Source organism: Pseudorasbora parva, chromosome 21, assembly GCF_024679245.1.
Source record: "Pseudorasbora parva isolate DD20220531a chromosome 21, ASM2467924v1, whole genome shotgun sequence".
NCBI classification, from domain to species: domain Eukaryota; kingdom Metazoa; phylum Chordata; class Actinopteri; order Cypriniformes; family Gobionidae; genus Pseudorasbora; species Pseudorasbora parva.
The window spans coordinates 24,989,853-25,001,430 of record NC_090192.1 but is presented as its reverse complement, the minus strand read 5'-3'; the positions used below and the strand labels follow the sequence as shown (position 1 = coordinate 25,001,430).

General features: G+C 41.2%; 1 long non-coding RNA gene across 1 annotated transcript; it reads right to left on the bottom strand.

Moving 5' to 3' along the window:
• Nucleotides 1–486: 486 nt before the first annotated feature.
• On the bottom strand, nucleotides 487–5,400 carry LOC137056172 (uncharacterized). The gene is made up of 5 exons (XR_010900213.1): nucleotides 5,225–5,400; nucleotides 5,000–5,054; nucleotides 4,563–4,925; nucleotides 4,079–4,148; nucleotides 487–579 (listed from the first exon to the last, which is right to left on the bottom strand). It is a non-coding gene; the product is annotated as an uncharacterized lncRNA (long non-coding RNA).
• Nucleotides 5,401–11,578: the final 6,178 nt, after the last annotated feature.

Sequence of the window (11,578 nt, the reverse complement as noted above, 5' to 3'; positions counted from 1 at the left end):
GAGAGAGAGAGAGAGAGAGAGAGGACAAATGCAATTAATTCTCAATTCAGCTAACACCGAGAGATCAGAGCAAGGGCTGGGCTCATTAAGTGTCACATGCGAAATTAAATGCTAAACAGTCGCTAAACGGCAAAAACATTCAATTCCACCTCGACAGGCAGTCCCTCTGCATGATTTCTTTGAAAGCTCAGCCCCCTCCTTCCACTTACCGATTCCTCCCCCTTCAATTCCTGCGCCTGCTTCTCGTAATCAAATGATGCGCGTGTTCTTTATAGTATTTAACACAAGTGGTGCTTTACTACTTGTTCAGTCTATAAACGGCTGTAATTAATCTTATGCAAGTTGACTAATGTCCCCTTCAGTCTCATAGATCACAAAAGGTCAGATTCAGACGCAGATACAGTACACAGCTCTTTGATTCAGACTCCCCATTAGGACTCTTTTAAAATATGTATTTAAAGGCCTGACAGACCGCTCACCATTCGATGTGTATTCCTGGAGAAGCCTTGAGATGACGAGAGGATGCCTGGCTCAGATCAGGCAGGCCGCTGGAGTGCTGAGGGAAACCACAGCCTGGATCTACATGGAAATGCACTCTTCAGACAAGCTGATTTTGGAGAGCTAAGGACAAATACACCCCAATACCACAAACCCTGTCCCGGGCCTCATCAAATAATGATAGGTCAAGGTCTGTCCCCATTCTACCTCAGGAGCTGACTTAAAATCATCATGTCTTTAGTGAACATGATGCTCTTACATGTAAAGAATGTAAAGAAGCACCCTCTGCTGCTTATAGTCTGTTTGAGGACCTCCTCGTGGAGTCTCGTCCGATTAACAGCGTATACGGTAATCCTTCTGATTCCTCCTTGTGGGGTCTCTGAGGACATACAGAAGCGAGACTAAAGCCTGCCGAGTCAGGACAAAAGGGGCCCGCGATATACACAGCCTGGGGTGGAGATTGTAGGTTTTAGCCCCTCATCTTCAGATCCAGGCATGCTGCGCAGATCAATACGGAATATGAAATGCTAACATTATCAGTATGGCTTTTAACTTATGCATGTCTGTGAAATTTTCCTCTGATCTTCCTCGTTTAAGATGCTTGGCGGGCTTCCACACTCCGTCCTTTGTCGAAACGCAGTGCTGAAGCCACCAAAGGTCATGCTGTAATGAGATTCACACAAAAGCTGACTTATTGTCATGAAAGAAGAAGTGATTTATTATATAAATGATGCTGAGATAGTATTGGCCAAGTGTTACAATGGAAACCAGAGTTGAAATCATTGGTCTTCTATTTTTTAGTTTTCAAGCTGGCTTTTATGTCTTTTGCATTATAGCTAAAAATGCTCAATTGTAAAATGATGTTTTGAATTATGCAGTTTACACTACCATTTTAAAAGTTTGAAGTCAGCAAGATTTGTTTTGAAGAAATTAATAATTGTACTCATCAAGGATGCGTTAAATAGCTTGAAAGTGACAGTAAATACATGTACAGTGTTGCAGTGTTGCAGTTTTATATTTCAATTAAATGCTGTCCTTTTGAACTTTCTATTCATCAAAGAACACCGTATCATGGTTTCCACAAAAACATATTAAACAGCACAACTGTTTTCAGTGTTTACTTTGGAAATGTTTCTTGAGCACGAATTCAGCATATTAGAATGATTTCTTAAGGGGGGGGGGGGGTGAAACACTCAGTTTCAGTCAATCTCATGTCAATCTTGAGTACCTATAGAGTAGTATTGCATCCTTCATATCTCCGAAAAGTCTTTAGTTTTATTATATTTATAAAAGAAATATGGGCTGTACCGAGTCTTTCCGGAAAAAAACGAGCGCCTGGAGGCGTATCGTGTGGGCGGAGCTAAAGAATGACGATCACGAACAAAGCGGTGACGTCCTCAAGCGTGGAGAAACCCATGGCTCAGCTAATATAGATAATGATCCAGAATCATTGGGAGGCAGAAATAAATTGAACAGGAGAAACAGCAACAGCAGGATGTCCGTCTCTGTGGTATGTACTGTATTTAGTGGCCTGTCAACGTTTGTGTTTACTCGCAGTTTATGAGGATATGATTCGGTTTATGGACTATATGTGACTAAAACTTAGCAGTAGCAAGCAAAACGGTTTTGCACGTCAGATTAGTGTAACGTTATAACTTACATAGAACAACAATAGAGTCCGTTAGCGCATTTAAATGACGAAGCACGCGATCGTGTCGTTTACTGATGTTTACTCACGCGACGAGCCAACAGCACAGACATTTGAAGCAGTTTTACTCACCGGCTGCTTCCAAAGCAGGACCGAACCTTTATCGCTGGGACCGCTCCGTCAAAAACACTCTTCTTTGGTATGATTTGGTAAAGTCTTGACAGCAATGACGGCCCATACAAGGACCTTCCGATCTATTAACGTCAAGTTAATGACCCATACTTGAAAAAAAACTCTCCGAAACTTGTGAGAAACCGGAAGGAGTATTTTTAACACAGAAATACTCCATCAAACGTCCAACATTAGTTTTTGAAACTTTGTCTATGTTTAGGATGGGAATCCAAGTCTTTAACAGTGTAAAAAGCTCAGTATGCATGAAACAGCATTTCACCCCCCCTTTAAGTATCATTTGACATTGGACAAGACTGGAATTATGGCTGCTGAAAATTCAGCTTCACGTTACTAAAATACATTTTAAAATATGTTAAAATAGAAAACAGTTATTAACAGTTTAGTTATGTTAAATTGTAATACTATTTCACATTATTATTGCATTATTGTTTTAATTCATTTAAAGCTGCACTATGCAATTTTTCCATCCACTAGAGGGCGCCTATTCAAAACAAAGGAGTAGTTCGATGACCCCAAGTTTGAGCTCAGAATCTTGGGACTGGTCATGTGGTCTTCACCTCACAGCCGGTGGAAAAGAACCGGGCTAGGAAAAGGGCAGAAATTATTTTCATGAATGTGATTATTAATGTTAGTATGAAGCAGAGCAGGAGCGAGTGTTGTGGAGCTGAGCAAGGCTGCTGGAGCGATTGTTAAGCAAAACAAGGATCGCGAACAATGTGACTTTTATTTTGACGGTACACAGTCGCAGGCGCCATGTCCACTTTTCCGGTCATGAGTATGAGGTAACGCAGCTCTGTTTATCATATCAGATACATTTCAGTGTGTTTAAAATGATGTTATGACGTTACTCTGTCCGTTCACTCAGCGGCTGCTGTGACTTGTTCACACTGCTAAGAGTAAAGCGCTTCTGCAGAATAAAACCAGAAACCGAGGGTAACGCAGATATGATGCAATTGACAGGCGATTCCCTCAGGCGTCCCGGCTCCTTGGTTAAAATAGCAATTTTCTCGCAATTAACAAATATTTGGAAACAACTGGGATATTGTGAGAACTCCGCTGAACAAAATATATAACACTGGCCTAGTGGTTTTTGGATATTTTACTGCAAAAATACTGCATGGTGCACCTTTAATTATTTATGTGTTTTATTTGGGATAGATAAGAGACTTTTAAAAAACCTAACAAAAAAAAAATCTTAGTGACCCAAACTCATGAACTGTGATTCTATGGCTGTCAATAGAAAAAAAATAATCATGATTAATCTCATGATTTCCAACCAGTCTTCAGAAATCACAATAACAAAGAAATAGACCTAATTTATTCATTGTCTTTAAGTAATATGTACTAATATTTAACAGTACATGTTTTTACATTGTAGTTACATTTAGAAAAACACCTGCATATAATTACAGCTGTAATTATTTTCTGTAATTACATCTATAATAATTACACAGTTAACCTACCCCTAAACCTGACCATACTACAACACCGGCCCCTAATCTTACCCGTATCCCACATAGCAAAAGTGTTTTGCAATACAACATAAATACAATAAGTACATTGTATACCTAGCAATTATTTAAATTTATTTTTTACTTAAGTGCATAGTAGTTAAAGACACCAAATATAAGCAGAAATGACATACAACGCTCTAAATGTTTTTCTTTTGCAGACTCAGCGTCCTCTTTGTGACCCCCAGTTAAACACCTGGTACTTGTCCTAAATTGGTGTATAACATACCTTGGCATCATCATGGCGATGTGACACGACATACAGCCGAACACAGTGGACGACAGGAGAAGATCAACACCTATACAAATAAATAAAAATAATAACACTACATCACATTTTATAATGAACAATCTGTGAGCAACAGGTCTGTGAGAAAACGTTAAAAAGACACATTGCAAATCAAAAACACTCTGCATCAGCCCAAGATCTGCTTGTACAGACGTTGTTAACCAACATAAGTGCTTGTCTGGTCTCAGAAAACAGGGCTGCAATCTTAATCAGTTCCAAAGAAGCAAATTGACCATTTTCTTATTAATCACGTAAAAGGAAGCCGAATAAAAATGTAAGTGTAGGTGGATTATTAGTATACTTCTGAAGTGTGTTGGACTATTTCATATGTGAGATTTGTTCCTCCTCTCTTCCGAGACTGATTTGTGACGGTCGAAGCATTTAAAATGAACACTCTGTCGTGTCTCCGTTTCTTCTGCTTTACCTGTGACAACTCTTTCCTTGCCACTCCGGGAGGTCACAGGAAGCAGGACCGGCAGTGCCGCCGGCAGCCATAACGATAGGCCGTAAGAAAGAAGCACAGCCATGAAAAATTCATATGGCCTCAGTGTGGCAGGGGGAAGGGCAACACCAAGACTGGTGAGGGGGTTTAATTTGCCCAGGGAAGAGTCCTGCCATGTCCTGCGCTCCAGCACTGCTGTAATTAAAGGGACGAGGCCTGCGGAAATTGGCTCGGACCCCGCTGTAGAGCACCGTCAACCCCGCCTGCCCGCGCTCTCGTCGGCCTATTCCAAAATCAATTATCTCCGCGAAACAGCTGTAAGGCCCTCACCGCAGCCTCTTGCTCCTGAAGTGAGGAAGACATTTGAAATTCATTACCATATAAAGCAAAAGGTCTTTTACGTATTAAACAGCACTCGCCTTTTTATAAATTGTTTTCCCCCTCGAACCTGATGACAATTTGACCACTTTCAGTCTCCCGGTGTGAAAACCAAGCAGCGAGGGTTGATTGGAACATTTATAAGAAAACAAATAGAGGGAGGGGGCATGTCAACATTCAGTTGTGAAGTTTAGACTGAAGGCTGTCATCCGGTTTATCAATTTCATACCACTTTCATGCTCTACAGTATGTAAAAGTTTACTGACCTTGCCGTGCCAGAGCTCAACCTTCACACTGCGTTCCTCCGACAGATCCTCAGATTGCAGGAGGCAGCGTGGGCATATTTCATAGTGAGGAACCCGAATCCACCGCTATCCTGCCACATCCGAGTGTGAGCTCACAACGTAGAAAAACAAGTCAGAGAAATGACACAGAAGAGGCTACAGCCGGGAGAAAAAAGATGATGAAATATTAAACTGCACGGTGAGGCTGAGTCCGAAGCTAAGTTAAAATAGGAAAACATCGCATTGGAGTTCATATCTCACACTTTCATCCTCCAACCCCCCCATACAAGAGAGTTTTTTTAATTACCCCAGCTTCTAGGTCACCATGTTCTGCTTGGCTAATGTAAATAATTCACCAGCAACCAACTGGGTACATTTCTGAACTGAAAAGAGCTGTCTGCCACACGTGTCTATTCTCCTGGATCATACTGGCATCGGCTCATCGGGCCAAACATGGAGGCATGAACAGCCAGCAGTCTCAGTTAGATGCCTGGCCATGGAGCGCAGTGTGAGGGAATTCATTCAGGGGTGTGCGATGTCAGGGAGTGACTCATCGTGTCTGACTATTCCAGGACAAAGAGACGATAACGGACGACTCACCGGGGAGCTGTCTTCTCCCACTATTCACAGTCCATCTGACCTGACCTCTGACTCTGACCTCTAAAGTTGGTCAGAGGGGGTAGAGAGTTCGAGTCAGTGAATCACAATACTGATGTAAACCTCTCGAAAGTGTCACGGGGAAGGGGGGGAAAGACGCGCAGGGGCGTGCAGTAGGTGTGTTGACGCCAAAAGGGGCGAGAATTCCGCCATCCATGGTCAGAGGGGGTAGAGAGTTCGAGTCAGTGAATCACAATACTGATGTAAACCTCTCGAAAGTGTCACGGGGAAGGGGGGGAAAGACGCGCAGGGGCGTGCAGTAGGTGTGTTGACGCCAAAAGGGGCGAGAATTCCGCCATCCTCCGATGGGATACGGATAATGCTACAACAGATTTCTGGTACTGGGACCTGTTCATGTGGAAGGCAGGAGCGAGGTGTACATGCAGTGCCCTTGAGACCTGGGTGAATGTGCCTTCAAGTATATGATGCCATGAGTGTCACTGTGTCAACGATCACACACAACTTTCTTGAATTATTCAACTGCACTGAATGACATTAAATATAAAGGCAAAAACTAATTTGCTGTTGAAGCCCATGCAGAAATACAAAACAAAAAATACAAGGGATAAGAATAAAGAACTTAATATGAAAAATTGGGTTCCTAAACAGTGCTTTTAGTACTTTTATGGCAAAAATGTTTGAAATATGATTGCCAAATAACACATTACAATGACCGTAACTTTATAATTAACAATATCCTATTAAAGGAACTGTATGTAAGAAATGTATTTCAATTAATCATAAAATGGCCCTGATATGTCACTAGACATTAAAGGGTTAGTTCACCCAAAAATGAAAGTGATGTCATTAATGACTCACCCTAATGTCGTTCCACACCCGAAGACCTCTGTTCATCTTCAGACACAGTTTAAGATATTTTATATTTTAGTCCGAGAGCATATATATTCTGAATAAATATTCTGAACCCCAAGAGGATTTACACAAACTGAGAAAGTCAAAAAGTGTGAGGTTGTGCCCCGTTCTTATACTTTATATACTACTATATAGGTGAAAAACAGTATGCGACAAAAGAAGTGTCCAAATTCATAGTAGCATAGTACATATAAGAAACGGGAAAAAAACACATGGATGACCTATTCCTTCTGGTGAGATTCTGAAGTATGCACACAAAGGTCCTTTTACTATGCATGAGGCCACAGGAGAAGAAATGTGAATGGCAGTAAAGTGACACAACATGGCGAATGCAGTAGGCTACTTCTGGATTTAATTTACACTAAACACATTCTTACTATAGAACATACTCTTTTAGCACTAACAAAGTAGGTACTTATTCAAAATAAATTTCAGATGCAGCCATTGTGCTTTATGTTTTTGATTCACTAAAGTGAACCTGTTCACAATCTAACACTAATACAGAACAAACAATTCCTCCCCCTGAAAATCTAGAATTCCAGCTACACAATACACACTGTTACTGTTTGGGTTCAGTCTATTTCAGCATGAGACCTGTTCTTAGTCAGCTAGCGTAAACATATCAGCAGTCAACGCCCTACAGCTGAAGCAAATAAGCCCCTGAATCAATTAGTCCTGAATGAGGCTCCTTTAGTAATGATAATGACACACTGATTGACCAGTGTTATCTGTCCTGTTAGAGGGGTGGCCTGAAGCTCTTGCCTGCAGGTGCCCTCTTGCTGAAGGAGATAGAAGGGCACAGATTCAAGTAAAACCCCTAAGTGTATTGGCTACCCCAGTGGGACAAACTTTTCTAGAGTTATATCCTTTCCTCAAGCGCTCATTCTCTGAGCATGGGGGGAACGAGAACGAGTCAATTCTTCGCCATTGTTTAGTGAGCCTACGCATATGTTTGTTGGGCTCTTTTGTCCCAGCTGAGAACCTTGAAAGCTCTTGAGAAAATCCTCCGCAGATGGAGCAAGAAACACTTCCCAGACTTTGGTCCCATCATGCTTTGTGACAGACAGCCAAAATACGTTTGTCACAGATACTTGAGACACACATCTTGTCAGCACACAAGGACCATACAAGAACACCGGAGTCAGCAAGTCCTTAAGCTAACCACATTCATTTACCAGGGAATATTTTATACAGTATGTGCAGGCATTACTAAAATAAATCCATACGTATACTCTTATATACACTAATCAGGCATAACATTATGACCAGGTGAAGTGAATAACACTGATTACCTCTTCATCACGGCACCTATTCTCTTGCATTAGGCAGCATGCGGACATTTTGTCGTCAAAGTTGATGTGTTAGAAGCAGGAAAAATGGGCAGGCGTAATGAGTTTGACAAAAGCCAAATTGTGATGGCTAGATGACTGGGTCAGAGTATCTCCAAAACTGCAGCTCCTGTGGGCTGTTCCCGGTCTGCAGTGGTCAGTATCTATCAAAAGTGGTCCAAAGAAGGTACAGTGCTGAACCGGTGACAGGGTCATTGGCAGCTAAGGCTCACTGATACACGTGGGGAGCGAAAGCTGGTCCGTGTGGTCTGATCAAACAGGTCAAACAAATTGTTTAAAAAGTTAATGCTGGTTCTGATAAAAAAAAAGATGTCAGAATACACAGTGCATTGCAGTTTGTTGCGTATGGGGCTGCATAGCCACAGAAAAGTCAGGGTGCCCATGCTGACCCCTGTCCACAACAAAGGCGCCAACAGTGGGCACGTGAGCATCTGAACTGGACCACAGAGCAATGGAAGAAGGTGGCCTGGTCTGATGAATCATGTTTCTTGCATCGCTTACCTATGGGGAACACACGGCACCAGGATGCACTATGGGAACAAGGAAAGCCGGCGGGGGCTGTGTAATACTTTGGGCAATGTTCTGCTGGGAAACCTTGGGTCCTGCCATCCATGTGGATGTTACTTTAACAAGTACCAACTAACTAAGCATTGTTGCATGGAAACAGTTTTCCCTGGTGGCTGTGGCCTCTTTCAGCAGGGTAATGCACCCTGCCACAAAGCACCCAGCAACTTACAGGACTTAAAAGATCTGCTGCTAACAGCGTGGTGCCAGATACCACATCATACCATCAGGGGGTCTAGTGGAGTCCATGCAATGACGGGTCAGGGCTGTTTTGGCAACAAAAGGGGGACTAACACAACATTAAGAAGGTGGTCATAATGTTATGCCTGACCAGTGTAGGTTGGACTAACGTTACTAAGGGTAAGTGTTACCACAGCAATGCCAAATGTGACAAAGGGGGATAAATGGAAAGTCGACCTGATGTGCTACACCACGTTTCATTAAGCTTCAGCCACATGGGCGCTTAAAGGGTTAGTTCACCCAAAAATGAAATTGATGTCATTAATGACTCACCCTAATGTCGTTCCACACCTGTAAGACCTCCGTTCATCTTCAGAACACAGTTTAAGATATTTTATATGTACATAAGCGTATGCAAATTTATGCACACTATACTGTCCATGTCCAGAAAGGTTTTAAAAACATAATCAAAGTAGTCCTCTTGAAGCAACGAAAATACATTTTAGTCCAAAAATAACAAAATCAACGACTTTATTCAGCATTGTCTCCTCTTCCTTGTTTGTGTTCAATCCTTAAATAATGATTCAAAAGGTTATGAATCAGCGTATTGATTCATGATTCGAAACGCGTGTCAAACTGCCAAAATCACGGGACATTGGCGATACGAATCATGAATCAATACGGTAATTCATAATTGTTTGAGTCTTAATTCATCTTTATACACTTTTAGACTAAATATAAAATATCTCAAACTGTGTTCTGAAGATGAACGGAGGTCTTACGGGTGTGGAACGACATTAGGGTGAGTCATTAATGACATCGATTTAATTTTGGGGTGAACTAACCTTTAATGAGCATAGCAATACAAAAGAGTATGGCTATCTTCATGCTAGAAAGAGATCTTGTTGGTGACATACTTTTCATGCTTCTGTGTATCACAGGAAGAATGCAGAAAAATCTCTCCCTCAGTATCATGATGTAGCTGCTGATAATATTGAATTACAGCAGACAGCAGCCCTTAAAAACACATAGATGATGTGCAATATTAATCAGATTGCATTAGCAAGTGATCTTTTGAGCTCCTGTAGTATCTAATGGAGTTTCTATGTTCTTCAAAGACATTGATCAGGGCAAGTAGCCTGAATGGGGGAGGAAAAGGTGATGAACACCCTGAATAACTCTCAGGAAGACTCCCATTTTGAAAATCTGGTTGAAACTGTAACTATGGGTCATTTCATTGTTTGTCCTCTCATCAGTGATGTATTTTTCTACCAGCATCTCTTATTTAGACATCAACAAAAGATATTTCTAGCAGCGAACTCCCTCAGGGCTGCAGGTCTCACCTGAGTCTGCAGTGCAAGCAGAGATGTATATAAATAGGCAGGTATCCTGCGAGCTTTGACACATTCACATGAAAGTTTCATTTGCAGAGAGGAGCTGAGGTGAAGGATGTTGTGGATAGGAGAATGTTCCAGGAAGCCAAGATCAGGTTCCATGTAACACCAATATTTTATTATCTTGCTCAAAATTTTTTTAATGTAGTACAAACTAGATGGGACCAAGGACAGCATCACATTAAATGAATGGTAAAATAATTTTTTTTTTTGTAAAAGCACATGCTTGACTTATTCAGTGAAAGAATATTTTTTTTTAAATTTTGAGCTTTAGAGCTGTCTGAAGCAGTGGCTTTCAATCCTAATTGTAGGGATAAACCACTCTGCAATTTTTGTATGTCTCCCTTATTAAATTCACCTGATTCAGATCATCAGCTCATTAGGTGAGAGAAATTAAATACTGTAAGTGAGTCAGAGAGAGACATACAAAGTGTGCAGAGCTTGTCTAAAGCATCTTTTTTGAGGTGGTACCGCATATTTCTTGAACTTTGGGTTATGTTTTTTTTAAGGTTTAAAAGGATCATTCACTCAAAAATTTAAATTCTGCCATCGTTTACTTACCCTTATGAAATTCCAAACATATGACTGACTTGCTTCTGTGTTTTTTGTCCAAAACAACATCAGATAGCAGTGACTGGGATTGAATGCAATGTAAAAAAAAGACAACCCAGGCTCATTGGAAATACGTTACTCTGCCTACATTTTTGCAACACCCTAATTATGTACCTCCAGGTACGTTTACCTACACTTTTTGGGTGAAACGTCCACCGGAGGCGCTAAGTGGTAATATTTTTTCTTCATTCACAGACTGATCTCATGAAATCGTGTATATATGACACGCCAATTCGTATGTCATTTTGGCGTGCTATCAAGACGCATAATCGCTTTTTAGCGTGTTTATCAACGCCGTTTCATTCTATCTCCTTATACTGCCCCTAGCCCTTAACCTACCCATCAAACACACACACACACACAGCCCCTAAACCTACCCATCACACACACACAGCCCCTAAACCTACCCATCACAAGAAACATTCTGCATTTTTTAATTTTCAAAAAAAACATAATTTAGTATGTTTATAAATCCATTTACCTTGTGGACACACACACATATTCAGACACATTTTGAGCGCGTAACTCAAACTCTTCCCTAAACCTACCCATTCGAGTGTTATAAAAAACAGGATATAACAGGCAGATACGACTGCATAAATAATTGATTCAGAAAGTACAAATATCCCAAGTGTTCCGAGGCCAAACGATTGATTTGTGTGAAGAAAATCCCCAAAAGCGATCAGTAACGCTGAATCCATCCGCCA